Source organism: Rhinolophus ferrumequinum, chromosome 10, assembly GCF_004115265.2.
Source record: "Rhinolophus ferrumequinum isolate MPI-CBG mRhiFer1 chromosome 10, mRhiFer1_v1.p, whole genome shotgun sequence".
Classification (NCBI taxonomy): domain Eukaryota; kingdom Metazoa; phylum Chordata; class Mammalia; order Chiroptera; family Rhinolophidae; genus Rhinolophus; species Rhinolophus ferrumequinum.
The window spans coordinates 58113415-58132398 of NC_046293.1; the positions used below are offsets into that span (position 1 = coordinate 58113415).

The 18984-nt window shown below is 34.2% G+C and overlaps 1 protein-coding gene across 4 annotated transcripts in view; it reads left to right on the forward strand.

The window, feature by feature from the left end:
* The window catches only part of SLC16A7 (solute carrier family 16 member 7), a 153132-nt gene that overhangs the window by 43436 nt on the left and 90712 nt on the right, over positions 1-18984 (forward strand). Inside the window, exon 1 of one of the 4 annotated variants that reach the window (XM_033117195.1) lies at positions 16035-16146. The exons of the other annotated variants lie outside the window; for them this stretch is intronic. The gene's annotated coding sequence lies outside the window, so the exon portion shown is untranslated. Of the gene's footprint in view, positions 1-16034; positions 16147-18984 lie in introns of those variants that run through there. 4 annotated transcript variants of the gene reach the window in all.

The following is an 18984-nucleotide window of genomic DNA, read 5'->3' on the forward strand; positions in this document are numbered from 1 at the left end:
CAGAATTCAAAACACTGGTTATAAGCATGCTCAAGGAATTTAGTAAGAACTTCAAAACAAAAAGATAGCAAGCATAACAAAGGACATAAAACAAACAAACAAAAGAATCAGCCAGAAGTGAAGAATACAGTAACTGAAATGAAGAATGTACTAGAAGGAATCACCAGCAGACTAGATAAAGCAGAGGGTTGAATCAGTGATTTGGAAGACAAGGTAGTATAAAGCACCCAGTCAGAACAGCGAAAAGAAAAAAGAATTAAAAAGAAAAAAATAAGGATAGTTTAAGAGACCTCTGGGACAACATCAGACATAACAACATTCGCATCATAGGGGTACCAGAAGGAGAAGAGAGAGATCAAGGACTTGAAAATCTATTTGAAGGAATGATGGAAAACTTTCCTAACCTGGTAAAGGAAATAGACATGCAAGTCCGGGAAGTGCAGAGTCCCAAACTAGGTGAACCGAAACAGGCCCACACCAAGACACATCATAATTAAAATGTTGAAGAGGTTGAAGACAAAGAGAGATCCCTGAAAACAGCAAGAGAAAGGGAGCTAGTTACTTAAATGGAGCTCCCATAAGATTGTCAGCTGATTTCTCAACAGAAAATTTGCAGGCCAGAAGGGACTGGTACAAAATATTCAAAGTGATGAAAAGCAAGGGCTTACAGCAAAGAGTACTCTACCCAGCAAGGCTATCATTTAAAATTGAAGGACAGATAAAGAGCTCCCCAGACAAGAAAAAGCTAAAAGAGTTCATCACCACTAAACCATTACAAGGAATGTTCGAGGAACTTCTTAAGATGAGAAAAAAAAAAAAAAAGATAAAAAATATGAATAATAAAATGGCAATAACTACATATCTATCAATAATTACTTTCAATGTAAATACATTAAATGCTCCAATCAAAAGATTGGGTGGCTGAATGGATAAGAAAACAAGACCCTTACATATGCCTAAAAGAGACTCATTTCAGATTGAAAGACACACAGAGACGGAAAGCAAAGGGATGGAAAAAGATATTTCATGAAAACGGAAATGGAAAAAAAAAATGGGGGTAGCAGTACTTATACCAGACAAAATAGACTTTAAAACCAGGGCTATGTCAAGAGACAAAGGAGGACCCAATAATCCCACTTCTGGGCATTTATCTGAAGAAACCCAAATGCTACTTCGAGGGGACATGTGTATCCATATGTTCATTGCAGCATTGTTTACAATGGCCAAGATGTAGAGGCAGCCTGGTAGTCCATCAATAGATGAATGGATAAAGAGGAGGTGGTACATATATACAATGGAATGCTTGTCCAGGAAGGGAATGGGTTCTTGCCTTCTGCTGTGGCATGGATGGACCTGGAGGGTATTGTGCTGAGTGGAGTGTGTCAGACAAAGACAGATGCAATGTGATTTCACTTATATGTGGAATCTAAAGAACAAAACAAACAAATAAAGTACAAATTAGTTGTTAACAAAGTTGCCATGGGGATGTAGGGTATAACAAAAGGAATATAGTCAATAATATAGTAATAACTATGTGTGGTGTCAGATGGGTACTAGATTTGTCAGGGTGCTAAATGGGAAATGGGTTGGGGTACAGGGTGAAAAAGGTGAAGGGATTCAGAAGTACAAATCTGTAGTTACGGAATAGTCATGCGGATGTAAAATAAAGCATAGGAAATATAGTCAATAACATGGTAATAACTATGCTTAGTCCTAGGTGGGTACTTGACTAGTCAGGAGGATCACTTCTTTTTATTATTATTATTATTAGTTTCAGGTGTACAAAACAATGTAGTAGTTAGACATTTACACCCCTTGCAACGTGATACCACCCCCAATCTACTACTCCTCTAACATCATATATAGCTGTTACAATTCCATTGACTATATTCCCTATAGGGAAATCACTTCTTAAATTATACAAATGTCTAACCACTGTGCTGTATACCGGAAATTAATATAAAATAATATTGAATGTTAACTGCAATTGAAACATTTAAAAAGGGGGGGAAAGATAAAGGAGAAAAAGAGATTCAAAGTACCAGGTATAAAACAAATGTGTTAGGGATGTAGTGTATAGCATAAGAAATATAATCAATAATATTGTGATAGCATAGTACAGTGTCAGATGGTGCTGGACTTATCATGGTGATCATTTCTTTAGGTATATAACTGTTGAATAATTACGGTGTGCCCGAGCCTAATATAATATTGTAATTTAGCTATATTTTTAAAAATAAAAATCTTAAAAAAAACAAAAAACTTTTTCTTTTTAGTTTTCTAACTCATTTGCTGTGGTTCAGCATCCTGAAACTACATAAGGAAGCTGAAAATCGTCCTAAAACTAAGTTTCACACTGAGTTCATTTTTTTCCCCTTTTTTATTAGTTTCAGGTGTACAAAACAATGTACTAGTTCACATTTACACCCTTCACTAAGTGACAACTCCCCTCCCCCAATCTACTGAGTTCAATTTTTGATGTTTATTTAGCTCATGGGCTTGATGACTGAATAATAAGAGTAGTTTATTTTCCCCATAGATAACTAATGAATATCCAGCATATGCCCGGCAAGGTTAAATCAGTCATCAGAGGAGTCCCCTATATTCTAGGAATAATCGACGTTAGTGTCCCTGTTGGCTTAGGTATAGGCTGGGAGCAGCCGGCGGAAGTCTGTGCAAATCCAACAGTGGATTTCATAGCTGAATAGCTTGGGCCCCTGCTCAGTTATACTCCCTCTCTTAGAGGTCTTTAAGGCACATTCTTAAGAGCACCAACCCATAATTGTGCACCCTAATCATATGTAAAATTTTTGCTAAAAGCCCTGGTGTACAATTTGCTTCATAGAATAAAAAATATAAACTTTTCTAATGTGGGGGAGATGGCAACTAATAGAAGCTCCAATCAGTTTGGCTCTCTTAACATTTCCCCATGCAAGCTCCCCCGCCCCCCTTCACAGCCCCCACCTTCCCCTGCCTCACAGAGGTATGATAAACAACATATCAACAAGACAAGCTCAATAAGATGCTTTTGTAGTGTGTTTTGGCTTTGTCCCTCTTCATAGTTAATTTTCAATATGGTACTAAGGAAATTATATTAATATTTGTTTTCAATGCTGATTGATTTTTCTTTCATCTTTGACTTCTGCAATGAGAGGGGCAGACGATTTATATCTCCGTAACAAAGATGTGTTAACAAGATCAGTGCTTTTAATATTTTTGCTAAAGTTCTGCGATCAAAACTATTTATCCTAGTGTTTTCTCACTTTATTTTCACTCTGAGATGGTGTAAGTCATTTCCTTAGATTCCACTCAGGTAATTTTATTGCACTTGTTCAGAAATCTTAGGTTATACTACTCAAGAAGGAGTGCATTGCAACTTCTGGAAGTTGGCCATGAACATGGCTGTCTATAGTGGTTGTGTATAGTGTTTCTGTAGTTGTATGTAACAAAGCTTTGGAGAATCTGTCTCCTGTGACTTTCAAAATCACCTTTGGTGGTGGTGTAAACTTAAAACAATGGATTTGTTTTTGGATATCTAAGAGCGTAACGTGGTGTGTTGTCGTGTGCCTGTCATGTAACAGCAAAATAAATGTTATTCTTCACCTTTGCTGTAATGTCCTCACATGCTTCAACCTTGGGTTAGTCAGCCACTGATCAGCTGATGGGATTTTACATTTTTGCCTTGGTCGTAATCACCGTTAAGTTTTCTTTTGCTTTCAAAACAGACATGTTTCCTGGGCCTGTGAGGTTAGAAAAAAGAAATTTAAAATGTTAGATGGATCTTAGTTATTTTTGGCTTTATTACTAATGCTAATTACTGCCATCAAGTATGGAATTATGAATGAATCTTTTATTCAAGAAATGTTTTCTTAATCTCTAGTGAACACTGACTATTTACAAATATGATTGGATGGTGCTGTTAAGTTAAAGAGAAAAAATTTCACTTCTAAGAAAGTAGGATTATCTGCTGTTTCTCCTAAAAATTTGAGTGTGGATTTACATAGTGTTAAATATTCCTTTTAACTTTATGTTGATTTCTAACACAGTTCCTCATTTTAGGAGAATTTTTTGTCTCTCTTGTCAACTATATCAATAAAATTATTTCAGCTGATAAAATTTTTCATTTTTATCACTGGTGGTAATAACCAACCATGTGTAAACTTGAATAATATATTTCTCTCCTCTACATCATACATATTTAGCTTCTTTAATAAACACCTTTATAAAATATATTTTATTTATGTCTTAATTAAAATTTGTTCATGTTAGACTAGATCATGAAACCTGGGTAATGCGTTTGAGTTGCAGCTAAAATTCCTAAGTCGATTAATTATGATATGACCATACACCAGACATAGAACTTTATGATACCACAGAACATTAAAAAAGCAGTATTGAAGCAACTGTTGGTTCTTTCTAAAAGCATTGCCATTTAAATCACCTAAATAATGGCCTCTGAAATTACAGAAATAAAAATATCATATTTTTTCCTACCTGATATTTGGACAAGAGATTGGACATTAACATAATTTTCTAGAGACTGAGAAATTCCTGTGTTTACTTATTTATTTTTTTGCTTCCTCTTTTTATTTGTGTTGATTTTGAGCATAATGCATCAAGGAATTTCTCTTAGTTTTTGGACTTTCCTAAGCTTTTAGTATTGGGTTTATATTAAGGGAATTATAAAACAAGTTGTTTTTTTCAATAAGTGAAAGTCTTGGTAAAACTCTTCCATGATTTAGACATGCATAATTCACAAGGTCATGTATACTAACTTTTGTACAAGGTGAAAGTAATTCAAAGGTCAAAAGGCATGCCAAAACAAATAGAAAACATTTTATTTCTTTTTAACTACCTCTCTTATTAGAAAATCCTTATTTAATAGATGTGATCATGTAACTATAAAATTAGTCCTTATTTTTTTACATATCAATCCACATACACATACCTTTTAAGGTCTTTTTTTTTGTTGTTTTTGTTTAAATAAGTTGCACATTAAAGCAAATGAGAACTTTTGCTGCCCTATTTTTGTAAATAGCAAATAATGCCAATATCACATCATCCCTGTAAATGAAATGAATTTAGAATTATGTATTTCAGGAGTAGTCACTGAAGCAAGAAAGAAAATTAGAGTAAGATGTTATGTCCTTAAACATGCTAACTTTCTTATATAATTTTACTTTTTGTGGTATAATAATATCAGTGATTTTGTAAAATATATTTTGATTTGATTCTACATTCAAATAAATTTGATTATCATTACAAGGACGTTCTTGGCTTGGGGAACTGACAAGTTTTCATGTGATATGTACTAAATGAGATAGTTACGTGTGCACAGTCTGCTTATTATAGTCTTGGAACATCCACAGTAAGCAGATTCACTGCCAGTTTAAGGTTCCTTTCATGTTAGACTACAATGTCAAGTGTCAAGGTTCTCTGGTCAAATCAGGTCATTGCAAGTGCTATTTAAATTACATTGTGTTACCTCTTTTCTCTCCTCTTAGTCTCTGTTCCTGTAAAATATATTTAAATAATCTTTACACTGAACTATGCTAGTGTAAAACAATCTGATTTTTCTGGATCATATCTGAAAGTTGATTAATTATATTGGTTTAATAATAGACAAGTATCTGGACTTGTACACTTAAGTCTTGTATTTTTTAAGTTGGGAGTCAGCAAGTATCTTAATGTTTATTCATCTATGTAAACTAACAGTTTTTCACTGTCTTAAGTAGCAATTATAAAAAAGAATTGTTCTTATTGTCATTCTTCTTATTATTTTGTTGCCAAACACTGTGCTAGCATTTTACAAATATTAACTGACTTAATTTAATAGTAACAATTATGAGTTAAATACTACTATATCCTCTTTTTTTCCTAAGAGGATTACAAGAGAAATCAAAGGCTTGTTTCAGAGTTCGTATAATCAAAGAACATATAAGAATTGATGGTCAAACTTTGATGATCTTTTTAAAATGTTTCTGTTTTATTATTATACCTTAGAAATCTTACTGAAATGCTGGCTCCAATTTTTGCATTAAAATTAAATGTAATAGAGTTTTAATGTATTTATGTAAAAATTTCAAGTTCTCGTCTTATAAATATACACATATGCATGCACTTATACATTATCCTACCAAAAGTGGAGGGAAAAGTCTCCCAAAAGTTAAAAACAAGTTATTGTTTTGGAATCCCAAATACACTGAATCGAAGTGAATCTCTTTGATGTTTTTGTAGGATAATCCTCTCCACTTTGGGAAATATAACTTAGGACAGAAAATGTAAAGACAGGCACAAATAAAGACAGGCACCATAGTTACAAATGGGCTTAGTGGTGATGTGAAGTGATTTAACAATTTGTCCATATATAAAGGGGGCCTTCAAATAAAACTTCGGAGATTTAGAGAAGGCACACAGCAGTTTCAGCAAATAAAATAGAAAGCTCCAGTTATTAAGAGATGGCATTGAATACCTTTTTATTATTATTGTTTTTGGCTTTAAAAAGATACATTTATATTCTCAGTTCTGGATGGAGGCATGACCTTCAGGATCAAGGTGTTGGCAGAGTTTGGTTTCTCCTGAAGCCTTGGTCCTTGCCTGCACATATCCTCCTGTCACTGTGTCTTCACATGGTCTTTCCTCTGTGTATGTACATCCCCAGTGTCTCTCGAGTTGGATACCTTTTTCATTGTTTTTTCTTTTCTTTTTCTTTTCTTTTCTTTTTTAGCATGAATCTCAATATTTAATGGTTACTCTATTTCCAATTCTTCTAGGAGTCAATCTTAAGATGTGATGCTTTCCTCTGAAACCTTAGTCGTGGGAATCTTGGCCACTAAAGCACTCTAGGACTTTGTGCCCATAGAAGTGCATTGTGAGTACCCACAGTGGGTAACACATTTTCTTTGTTCTTGTTATCCAAGTCGTACCCAGTTTGTGCTATTGGCGGATGGTGACGTGAATGGGAATTTTGGCTTCTCTGGCATTTAAACGTGTGTTCAAAAATAGAATGGATTTTCAAGTTGTCACTTTTATCCTTTAGTCATTCTGTGAGTTCATATTCTGTGCAATCTTGATTGAGAGATTAAGCTTCAGTTTTTCTGTATATAAATAGAGCTAAATATAAGCCCTTCATTAAAAGGACACTATAAAGGTAATAAATGATAAAGTTCAATAATAGAAGAATTATATTATTATTACTAATGTGAATGCTGGCTTTATAAATAAATGTGGAGGCTATAGGTATTAACTTGTGTTATTTATCTTTATCCTTGGTGCACTTAAAAAAATAACTTCATTTTAAACAAAAATGATGATATTTGGATTTCTTATAGTCACATTTTATTTGTATAGGGCTTTGTTACTAAAAGAGTTTCCACACTCATGATTTAATCTAATTTGATCCTCAATACAATCCTGGTATAAAGCAGATCAGAAATTATTATCCCTATTGTGCAGATGAGAAAACTAATGCTCAGAACTGTGTATGTCTTGTTCAAGATTGCATAACTTGTAAGATAGAGAATTTGAAATCAGATGTTCCCATAGCATGATTTTTTCAGAAACTATATTTAATTTCTCAAATTTCCTTTTTGCATTGGATTGCTACATATTTTAACTGTAAGAGTAGTGTGATAAATTCACCAAATTGTATTACCTGTTTGTGATGAACAACTCCTAGACTAAGTATACGGTTGTATTCCATATACTTGTACTTCAAGATCATGAGCAAATCTTGGTATGCCCATGAGGAAGGCAGAATTAAGGCACACTACATCCTAATCGCTGCACTCTATGAAAATGCTATGTTCCATGGTGAGGGAGAATTAAAGTTGCTAATTAGATGTCCTTGAGACTATCTTTGATTAAGTGCATAGGACCAAAGTAATCATCAGGGTCCTGATAAATAAAAGAGAGGTGATAGCATGAAAAGGATTCAATCTGACCTTGATGGTTTCAAAATGGAGGAATGTAGACTTAAGCAAAGGAATGTGGGTGACTTTTAGAAGCTGGAAAAGGTAGGGAAACAAATTCTCTCCTAGGCTTCCTAGTGATAACTTGATTTTAAACCTGTGAGACTTTTGACCTACAGAATTATAAGATAATACATTGAGTTGTTTTAAGCCACTAAGTTTGTGGTAGTTTGTTACAGTAGCAACAGAAAACTAAAACACTGTGAGATTAGAAGTTTGAGAGTTGAGTGGTTTATGCCAGGGTGTCATCAGGTCAATCATGGGGTATTTGGCCCTTTGATTTGTTAATTTTTGTCTCATTCTAAGCATATGATTGTTGAGGTCCCTTGTAATGCGTCATATGGTTCCTTCGGATGCATGTTTATTAAGGAAACTGGTTTGTCCCTGCCTATTCCTTATGAGCTAAGACAGTAGGTTGTGTATCTTGAGCATCAGCTGCAATCACAGGCCTATTGAGTATGTGGTTAAGAAACAGATACAGGTAATCACCTTGTGTGCATTTAGTTAAATGAGATTTCCGTTTTTCCTCAAATACGTCTTGCATCTTAGCGGTGCCCTTCAGTCAATTCCTTCAACTGGTATTTTACAACCCCATTCCTTTCACACTTCACTAATTAGCATTTCATCTGCCTGGATACAGCTAAAAATCACAGAAAATTAAAAAAAGGTTTTCTCCAGGGCACTTAACTGTGTGGAAATATATGTAGATCTTCATGTGGTCTCAGAGAAACTTTTGAACACTGACCCTACAAAGGATATCCCTCTTTCTTGTTTTTGCCTTAACCTTATCCAGCAGTTGACAGAAGGGTAGCAGGAAAAAAAGAAAAAGAAATTATTTGAGCAAAATAAGTCACTGGAATGAGAGGAAGGTTTTAAGTAAATTACACATCAAATACCTCCTTGACTTCTATATGTCTTTCTACCTTGAAACCACAAAAAGAAATCACTAGGGAGGTAAACAGAGCATGCACAGCAATATTTTTCCTATTTAAAACTTCCACTAACCTACTCTCTGTGTTGTCATTTGTTTCACATAGATTGTGGATTCTGTGGGTTGATGTCAATGCTGATGACCAAATGATTAGGCTTTTTCTTTCAGTCTGAATTGGCCAGTTTTATATACTTTTGGCAGTGTCTGTAACCTAGGAAAAAATTTAAATTGAACGTTTAGTCTTCTCCGTACATGTTGTGGTCCAGAAATAATGAATTGAGACTTCCTGTTATGACCAAATCGGTCACACTTGCTAATGTGTCCGTGGAATATCTGGTTAATAATGAGTACATTTGTTTCATATACAGGGGGACTTTTCTATGCTATTATCCTAATAATGAAATCTTAACATTGCTAAACAGCTTTATGATGTTATGGCAGAGGCCTTGAGTAGCTTTTATGATTTTGATTCTTACCTGTAGGATATGTGAGGTGATGGGTTAAAGTATGCAATATACTATATTATATGGCAACTCTAGTAATACTTTATATCTCTATTTTACCTTTAATGATTTTGGCTTGTTAACTGTATATGAATCTATCTTTCATCCTTAGCAGAGTGACTATTTGAGAAAAGAAAACCTATCTTATTTTTTCTGGCATCTGTACTATTCATAACATAATAGCTTTTGTATGCTAGCTGCTCACTAAGTGTTGGTTAAGTTGATTCATTAACATAAGGGAAGAACTAGATTCAGCTAGCCCCCTCGTCTCATCTATTTGATTCTTAAAACTGATGCTAAAGTGGAGAGTATGGCTTGGATATATGGTCAAATAGAGATTCTAATTTGAACTTATGTCCAAACTTTAGGCTTTCCTTTTGTATGAGCAGAACCTTCTCTAGCAAAATTACCACATGGTATTGACCAAACCAGAACGCACCTTCCTCCATAAGAAGGCACATATAGAAAAGAAATGTCTGTACTTAGTTTTTGTTTGTTTGTGTTTTTCCTTTCAAATTCGTTAGTCAGACGTGGAACAGACTGAAGTGCTATTTGATCAGAAGTGTCTACATTAGGACATATGAAACCAATAGGTAGGTGAGAAGTCTGAGACTCAGAGAGGTTAAGTAATTTGTTCAGGGCAAGAAGTAGAGTGTAGGTCTGAACCCAAGCTTTCTAACACTAAACACAATACTTTTTCTTTTTCTCAAGAATCCTTTAGAATAGAGTGAAGAAGGACAGCAAGGAATTACGCTACACAATGTGGGAAATAGCTTGTTCTCCAGGGGATGAGGCTGGAGTCTGTCACAGGGCCAGACAAAGGCACAAAATGTCCATATGTTCGTTGTGCTGCTGAGGACGACACCAAGAGCATCTATTTCACACAGGGAAACAGAGAAGAATAAAACAATTGAAGCCATAGGACTTTTATCAAGTCCTAGGGCATAGTTACGACTCCTACAAACTGCTTTTGCCATATGACTTCACATTTCTTTATTTTTCCCCAGCTTTACTGAGAAAGAGATGACACATAATGTTGTGTAAGTTTAAGGTGTACAATGTGATGACTTGAAACACATGTATATCGCAAAATGTTTACCACAGTAGGTTAGTTAACCATCCATCACTCACATGATTGCCGTTTTGTTGTTATGGTGAGCACATTAAAGCTCTACCGTCCTAGCAACTTTTGAGTATACAATACAGTATTATTAATTATAGTCGCCGTGCTGTGCCTTAGGTTCCTGGAACTCACTCATCTTATAATGGAAGTTTGTACTCTTTGACCAACATTTCCCCATTTCTTTCCCCATCCCTCAACCTTTGGCAACCACTGTTCTACTCTGTTTTCTATGAGTTCGATGTTTTTAGATTTCATTTGTAAATATAGTATTTGTCTTTCTCTGCCTGACTTATTTAACTTAGCATAATTCCCTCAAGGTCCATCCACGTTGTCACAAAGGACAGAATTTTCATCTTTTTTACATATCTTTATCCATTTATCTGATGATGGACCCTAGGTTGTTTCTATATCTTGGTTATTGTGAATAATGACGCAATGATCATGGGAGTGCAGGTATCTCTTCAAGATAGTGATTTCATCTTCTTTGGTTATAAACCCAGAGGTGAGCCTGCTGGGCCATACAAGCAGTTCTATTTTTAAGTTTTTGAGACACTTCCATACTGTTTTCCATAGCGGCTGTACCAATTTACATTCCTACAAACAGTGCACCAGGGTCCCTGTTCTCCACATCCTCGCCAGCATTTGTTATTTGTGGCCTTTTTGACAATAACCATTCTACTTTTCTTATTTATATTCCATGGCATAAGCATTTGAAAGCTTTATACTTTTATTTAAAATAACTCAAAAACATTTAAAGGTTTTATTACCTTTTACTAAAGATAAAAACTTATATTGAGGTGTGTAAGAATCTCATTTCTGGTGAGGAGTGAATAGGTTAGTAGATGCAATGTTGCCTTACACTCTATGTATTCACATTCTCTGAATTTCTAATGCATTTGTAGTGTTTTTAAAACCAGGAGAAATGATGGGTTTTAATAGCAGTAAAAAAACAAAACAAAGCACATTAAAACAACTATGTTGGTATTATTGGCTATAACAATAGATAGAAACTAAACACTTGATCACATTACAAAATAACACACCCCTGTTATTTGTGTGTGAGTGTGTGTGTGTACACACGTGCACACACATGCACACGTGGTGGTGTGTGGGTGTTGGAAAGGGGAGGTGAGAAGTTACCAGTTTTAACTAGGAGCATGTCATGGTCGGAGTTTATATTAACTATATGATTTAGGCAAAGATACTGAGGCTTTATTCAAGTTGAGAGATTGCATGCTGGGACAGCAATTGGGAAGATACAAATTTATTAAAATTAAGTGGTGCCCGTGGGAAAGAAGGAAAAGAAATAGGTTTGAGTCCTTGTGGAATAGGATCTACTAGGATTGGCAACTTTGATTTGATAGCAGCGAGGGGGAGAAGGTGTTGCTGGCTCTGAGACTTCCAGCCGAGTCACTGGCAGAATGTTGGTTCATGTAATAGGAAGCTGTGAGGCCACAGTGCATACGGAGGGTGATGGCAGGGAGCTAAGAGAAATCAAAGGTTCCGGGCTAGAGGATATTTTTAAAGAATTCTCTTTCTGAACATGGCTCCTGTATTGTCTGAATATAGTAAGATCTTCTATCGACTGGATAACAGTCGAAGAAGAAAGGGTCTTAAATGTTTCATGTACTCAAATCACTTCTAATAATTATGTTCTATTCGAGAGCCACTGTCGTCAGCACAAAGGGGGAAATCTGTTGAAATGGTAGAATACTTTGCTCCCATTCTATGTTCCTGTGATCATAAAAGAATTCTTCCATGAAAACAAATGTAACGAGACTTTTTTTTTCTTTTATGCTTAACAAGGTTAAAAAAAAAAAGTCCTTTTTACATTATAACTCTAAGGGTTAATTAAATCAGGGAATAAACTTGGAATGCTTTCTCCTTTATATGCCAACTTATAGCTCCGTTATAATTCTAGAATTCATAAAATAATATGTTCACAGTCAGTTTTGCTAAATGAATGCTAAGATTATGGTGCTTTTTCCAGGAAATGAATATGGAAAAAATATGTTATCCCGATGAGAAAAGCAATGCATTAGAAGAATCCCACTGTATTTGTGAGGAATTTTATCTTTGTGTCTTCTGACTAGTTTACTGCATTTTCTCACCCAAAATATGCACCTGAAATTTCTGCCCTGTGGAATATTTTTGCACTTTTATTCAGATGAAAAATTTGGGTTTTCCACATTAATTCCGTTCTCACTCCTTCTTCATAATGCAGAAAACATCACAATCTTACAAGGAAAATGTGCAAATGCCGCCTGGAACTTGGGAATAATACTACAAACAAATTCATTGCCAAGAACTTATTGTTGTGTTTCGAATGCAGAATTAGTAACCTGTTCCAAGAGCACACAAGCTATTCATCAAGGTTCTCCCCTGAGACTTTATTTCCAATCTCTCCTGTGTACCCACATTATTGGAGAATTTTGGAAATTGGAATATAAAAAAAAGAAAAAAAATCCAAACTCACATTATCATATTTTTTTGGAATTGCTCTTGAGAATTTGTAACCTTGGCAAAGGTTAGTTACCTTCAGATCTTTCCTCCCCAGGGCTCGTGGTAAACAAGCCCTTTCTGCATTTGGCTTTTCCTTTTTTAAAGGTTTATGTAGCAAACAAGACTGTCTGTATTTATTTCACGTCCCACAGAACTCAGTTCTTTAATGTTCATAACGTGATTTCTCTGTGATTTAACTAGGTATATTCCTTATTAAAAAAAGTGAGCTAAATTGTAGTTTTACTGTGATTGCACAGGTGTCAAACGTTGCATATTAAAGTCAGTTAGTTGTATTTGCTATTTTTTTCAACTTCAGCAAACACTAATTTAAAATTAAATAATTTTGAATTTTTGGTAGATGTGCTAAAAATGTATATTTAAGATGTTAAAATAACTTAGTAGGATAAATATCTTATGTGAAGAAAAAGAAATTCTACGTGTAGAAAACAAATATGTAATTTATAATTAGAGCTCTTTAAACTTTTCTAACAGGCTCTGTAAAGTTAACAGACCATGGTTTCCATCACTTGGATAGTAAGTTTTTAAGGGTTTAGTATTATAATAACAATAAGCAAAATCAGTCCCAAGCTTTCTATATAAAATGTATCAAATAAACAAATAAATTTCGGGGCTATTTTAAAAAACAATAAGCAAAGTGAAATAAGTCAGACTGAGAAAGACAAATACCATATGATCTCACTTATATGTGGAATCTAAAGAACAGAATAAATGGGCAAATAAAACAGAAATAGACTCAGAGATATAGGGGAAAAAAACAAAAAACACTGGATGATTGCTAGATGGTATGGGGGTAGGGATGGAAGAGAGGTGAAGGGATTAGAAAGTACAAATTGGCCGTCACAATACAGTGACGGGGATATGAAATACAGTATGGGGAATATAATCAATAATATTGTTAAGATTATGTAGCGTGCCAGATGGGTACTGGGCTTATCAGGGGGATCACTTCATAGACTGTGTAGATACCTGACCGATGTGCTATACACCTGAACCTGAAGTAGAATAATATTGAATGTCAACTATAATTAAATATACATATAGTCACGAGATGTGAAGTACAGCATAGGGAATATAGTCAGTGGTATCGTAACGGCTATATACGATGTCAGAGGCATAGTAGATTGGGGGGGTTATCACTTTGCATAAATGTCTATTACATTGCTTTGTACACCTGAAACTAATAAAAGAAAAACTAATAAGCAAAACATACAAAATAAGTAAAAAATATATTGTTGACACTCCTACATTCTAATTTTTATAGATCTTATGTTGTCATTACTTTCTTGATAATATAATTTTTATATAAGCAAACTTAGGCATATCTTTGTGTTTGTCTTTTAACTTTAAAACTTTTATGATAATACTAAGAAATTAATTATACATATAAGAGCTTTATAAATTTGCACTCTTGTAATTAATAACAGGTTTACTTAATAAAGTTAATAATCATTTATTTGCATAAAATATAGTCTTATTGTCATATTTACATTATATCCAAGTAGTTGATAAAGCAAACAACGTCACTGAGATTTTATTCCTCCACTTTTTTTGGTAAAGAAACTCCTTTGAGGTGTCCCTACAGAGTACAAAATGGAGTTATAGTTAGTCGATTAAACACCTAAATTATATCAGCTAATTTTACCCCAAATAAATGTATTGAACACTTGCTAGCTACTAAGCACTTTGCTGTGTTGGGACAAAGGTATTTGAAAAGTTCTCAGTAAAGGTGTTGTCTGTTTTTGATTGTCAGATGTGCTATATAATTGTACAATCCATAGCACGATTTGTTTGGTGTACGAGTATTACAATCAGTGTATGTTTAATTTTGTACTAGGCAAAATTTCCTGATGCTTTTATTTTATTTTATTTTATTTTATTTTATTTTATTTTATTTTATTTTTTGAACTAAAGTTTTTAATAGAAGAGACGGAAAAATACTACATCTTCTTTTATAAAAAATATTTGCTTTATTTGCTTAAATTAGATGAAGTGTCCAGAGATTATTTATGATAATACATATGATATTATTGTAACTGTTATATACATTTAGATACGCGGCTTATTAAAATCTTTGGGAGGCATATTTTACAACTATTGCTCAATGCTAAATATTGGCATCTTTCACATGAAAAATCAGATTCCCCTCACCCACTGACCACAGAAAGCCTGGACTGATGTTCAGTGGAGAGGAACATGGACCTTGGATCCAGACAAACTAGGATTGGAATTCAGGACCTAATATCTAGGCATGAGCTACCTGACCTTACATAAGTAATCAAAACTCTTTGAGTTTTTAGTATCCTCATACTTAATATGTATCATAATGTCTATCTTATATGGTTCAGAGAATGATCATGGATGTAAATTGTTTGGTAAAATACCTACCTAGAATACAAGAAATGCTCAGTAAACAATAGCTCTTTATTTTTCCAAAGGTTACTGTAATTTCTTCAAAAACAAAAGTGGCAACACTGACCTATCATCAGATTCACCATCACTCTTAGGGAGGACTGTTGTGATAGGAGCATGTATTTACAGAATGATTGGCCAAGTTAGGAGTGACATGTGTGATTAAGCAGCAAAATGAAACTATTAATAAATGACTCTCAAGGGATTCAGCATATGACCTTGACCTCTTTATTATTGTTTATAATGTACTGAGTTATCTAGTCTGAGACATGGTGAAGATTCACCGACACATTCATGTATATATTATAGTGCTATACTTGATATTAAATCATGCGATTGTACATACACTTGAAAATGTGGCTATATCAACATCAGAGAATCAGAAGATTAAATTTAGCAGTTCGGATCGCCAGACTTGCTCACCTTCTTTGACCCAGAATATAATTTAAGCCAAGTTAAATTTAACTGTGAAAAGTATGAACTAATTGTGCATGTCAAAGTTAAGTTCAAGAAGAGAGAGAGCTACCTTTCCCCTATTTGAGAAACGAAAGAGGGAAGGGCAAAGCAGAGAGTCTCTTGAGCTATGTATGCAAGGTTTCTTCTGGCTAAAAGTTAATGATCAGTTGCCTCTGTTTTCAGCTCTAAGCCCTGAGAAAAGTGCCAAATCCATGTTCTTTATCTATTCAGGTAATTTTTAAATTATACAAATTATAGCCATGTTAAGCTATACTGTAGATTATAGACATGTTTTTTTTTTTCAGTCCTTTAATATCAGTGTTAGATTTCATGCTCTAAGCTAACAAAAGAATAATAAAAAACTCTATAAATGTTGGCTGACAAAAAATATTTTGCTTTTGAGTTGTACTGAGTTAAAGCTAATGAAGGATTCTATGCTTGTATTAGGGAAACATAATTTTTAAATATTTTTTTATGAAACTATTGTCATTCTTAAACCTCTTGGCTAACAGATGTATTAATCACAACTTAAAATAATATAGTATATTATATAGTCTGCCAAGTCTTCATTAGTCAGGATAATTTTAAAGTTTGCCTAACATTGAAATTTTGAAAATAGCACTGAATCTTGAATCACTAAAATTTCATGTTTACTTGATGTTATATGACAATATCAAAAGTAATCTTAGTTTTCTTTTTCTAAATCATAATAATTTATAAATATCTATGTGTACTTTGCTGAAAAAATTGTAAAATTAAATTGGGCTTTATTATGGGGGTTAGGCAATTTGTTCCCCAAACATTTGGGATTGTATTATGGCAAGATATATAGTTATATTTCAGGTGATGCCATAATTTAGATGTAATTAAAGACATTGCTTACTAAATTTTTCAGTTTTCAAAGTTGGTTTCTAAAAATAAGAGTATCTGCTTTATACAGAGTAATCATATTCTGTATCAAGTTCCCAACATAAAGAGATACATTGCTTAAACCACCAAAGCCATCAATTAGATGAATTCATATAGAGAATTTCAGTTCTTTCTAGAGTATCTGGTTATTGTTATCTTTATTCAGCAGGTATCCAAGGCCAGGGAAACTTGTTTTGGTTGTATTTAGACTCAAGTGATAAAGACAAGCAAGCATCAAAAACTAAATGTTATTGTGGTTAGATATGCAGTTTTCCATTTATATTTCTCTTGAACTGAAATTAAATGTCAGACAATGATTGATGATTATATAATTGAAATGTGGAGCTAGCAGGAACCTTGAAGAACATCACATTTTACAGACGAGGAACTGAGTCCAGAGAGGGAAAGTAACAACAGCTACTGGGAGTGCTGGGACTAGAATTAAAGTCTCTATTTACCAGCTGACAAATAGAATTAATGGTTTATTAGTCAATGTTTATGCTGTTTTTGAAAGGGAAATCATATTTTATTCCTTACGACATTTCCATTTGGAGGTGTAGCTAAATAAGCACTGGCATTTAAGGTGTAGTTGTGGAGTGATATTTTCCAGATTCATCCTTGGCACTGCTAAAATTTACACATATTAATTTATTATAGTTTATTTAATCTAGTCCTAATATCTGTATATAGATTTGCTTATATATTTATGTTCTCAAGATTAGAGAAGAGAATACTGCCAGTTTTTGTTTTGATACACACTAAATCCATGCTGACAGATTCATAATTTATAAGTTAAATGTTTAGGTGGCTGAAGTTTCACTAATTAAGGAACTTTAAAATATGAGTCAAATCAAAGTATACAAATAAATATGAAGCGTCTTCATTTAAAGTTCGAAGCTATCTGCATACAGTCTAAATCTACAACAACTATTTAACTTAACGATGATTACAAAATTAAGTTTGAGATCGTATCTATTAAGATAATGTTTTTTTAAGTTCAATATGTATACATTTCTTATCATGTTTTTAGTAGACTCTTCAAGTCATCTTTTATTATTAGATACTTACATTCAGAACTTGGCTTACACATGTTACTATGTAGGTGCTACTCACTCCGTTGGATAGTCACCTATTTCAGTTTTCTATTAAGACTATGCAAATCAGGTTACCATCAAAGAATTTGCCTCTCCTCTTTTAGCCCATTATCAGATGTATTCCATGAATTGCTAAAAAGTTTACCAAGGCCCTCTGTCAGTTACCCTTAAATATCTCTCTCTCTCTCTCTCTCTCTCTCTCTCTCTCTCTCTCTCTCTCTCTCTCTCTCTCTCTCTCGCACGCACACGTGCATTCGTATACAAACACACAAGGTCTATCCAAAAAGGAGAATGACCGAGAGTACCAGTATTTTCAATGTTGTAAAGGTGTCGGCAAACCGAGCTCAAAATCCCAGCATCACAGTTAAGTTGCTTTGTCGACATGGGGAAATCACATAACCTATAAAAGCCTCTGTTAAGTGTGCTATGACTAGGAGTTATAACAATAGTAGTAGTGCTTCTCTCATTTGTTTAGTATGAGAATCACGTGGACATATATAAAACTACCTTGTAGACTATACATCCTTATGGAGCCCTTCCCTGGGCTGTCATAACAAAGAACCACAAACTAGGTGGCTTAAAACAACAAAAATTTATTCTCTCTCAGTTCTGGAGACTGGAAGTTTGAAATCGAAGTGTCGGCTGGGCTGTGCTTTCTTGGAAGCTTCTGGGAGAGGACCCTTCCTTTCCTCTTCTACCTTCTGCTAGCCCCGGTTTGTGGCAGCATAACTCCAAACTATGCCTCCATCTTCAGGCGACATTCTCCGTGTTTCTGGATCTTTACATGGCCATCTTCTTATGAGGACACCTGTTATATTGGATTAGGAGTCCACCCTACTTCAGCATGATCTGATATTAACAAATCACATTACCTATTTACAAATTACGTCACATTCTGAGGTATTGAAGTTAGGATTTAAATATATCTTTTTTGAGGGACACAATTCAACATAGCAGTCTGCTTTCTGACCCATCTCAAACTCAAGTTCTCCCCATGCAAAAAATACGTGGACCCAATCCCAACATCTCCCAAAGTCTTAACCATTCCAACATTGGCTCTAAGTCC